This window comes from Zonotrichia leucophrys, chromosome 1 (genome assembly GCF_028769735.1).
Source record: "Zonotrichia leucophrys gambelii isolate GWCS_2022_RI chromosome 1, RI_Zleu_2.0, whole genome shotgun sequence".
NCBI lineage: Eukaryota > Metazoa > Chordata > Aves > Passeriformes > Passerellidae > Zonotrichia > Zonotrichia leucophrys.
In genome coordinates this window covers 28,841,765-28,842,858 of record NC_088169.1, presented here as the reverse complement: position 1 = coordinate 28,842,858, position 1,094 = coordinate 28,841,765, and positions in this window count along the sequence as shown.

The window sequence follows — 1,094 nt, the reverse complement described above, 5'->3', positions numbered from 1 at the left end:
TTGCTCCTGTCTCCAAAGAGGAGAGTGCCAATGGGATGCAGCGCCATGGAGGGAGTCAGCTTGAGTTTGCTGAGCTTTGGGTACCTGTATGCTGAGCAGAAATGAAGAGTTTTCCATTGAGAGCTGGACTTCTCCAACCTCCCGCTTAGCCTGGATGCAGCCCTTTAATTAATGGGAAATAATTGCATTTGACAGAGGAAGAGGCTGTCAAGTAGTATGGGAAAAATTACTTTTGATTTAGCAGAAGTAATTTTAACCTGAGGTGTCCTGTAGGAAGTAGGTGCAGATATGAAGCCAGCATTTCTGAGAGCAGGATATGTTGTCTTTTCAGAAGCATTCCCCCTCCACTGGAGATATGTTCTATTTGGACAGTGGCTGACAGACAGGAGATGAAAGTCTGCTGAGCCTGACATTTCCTACCAGCTGGCACCACTCCACCTTCCTGCTGCATCAGAGGGTGGCAGCAACCCATGGGGTGGGACCTGCCAGGGCACATTTAGGCTGGTGCTGGACCTGAAGAAGGCTTAGGATGCACAAAACCTCTTGACTTATTTGCTTATCAAAAGATTTAGGTTTAGCTTGCTAGAAGCTGGCACAGACTGAGCTCAGCTCAGCCCCATAGATATTCAGGAGGAACTGGGCTCCTCACTTCCTGGACCTCTTTGAAAATCCCAAACTTCCTCTCCCCTCCTGCCCCTGGGGGGCTGGAGCCATCTCAGGGTGCTTACTTGTGACTTATTCCATGATGTAGCAAAATAATAACAATATGGGAAATCTTAAACTCACTAAACTCCAACAACTAATGTAATGTGGAGTTTGAAGCTCACAAATGGTTAACTAACAAGTGTTTACAGTACCTCATGACAGTTGCTGGCACTAAGACAAGGGCAGTAAAAAGTGGATTAGATGAAGATAAATGTGAGACACAGGCAGAAACAAGTACTCTAGCAGATGTGTGTGGAAATTAATGGGGTGGTGATAATAACAAATTCTGATTTGCCACACAGTAAATGTGTCTCTTGATAATCGGTTTCCAGCAGAACACCAACCAGGCATGCAGAAGACAGAAACCTAAATGTGGTGACATCTCCTCA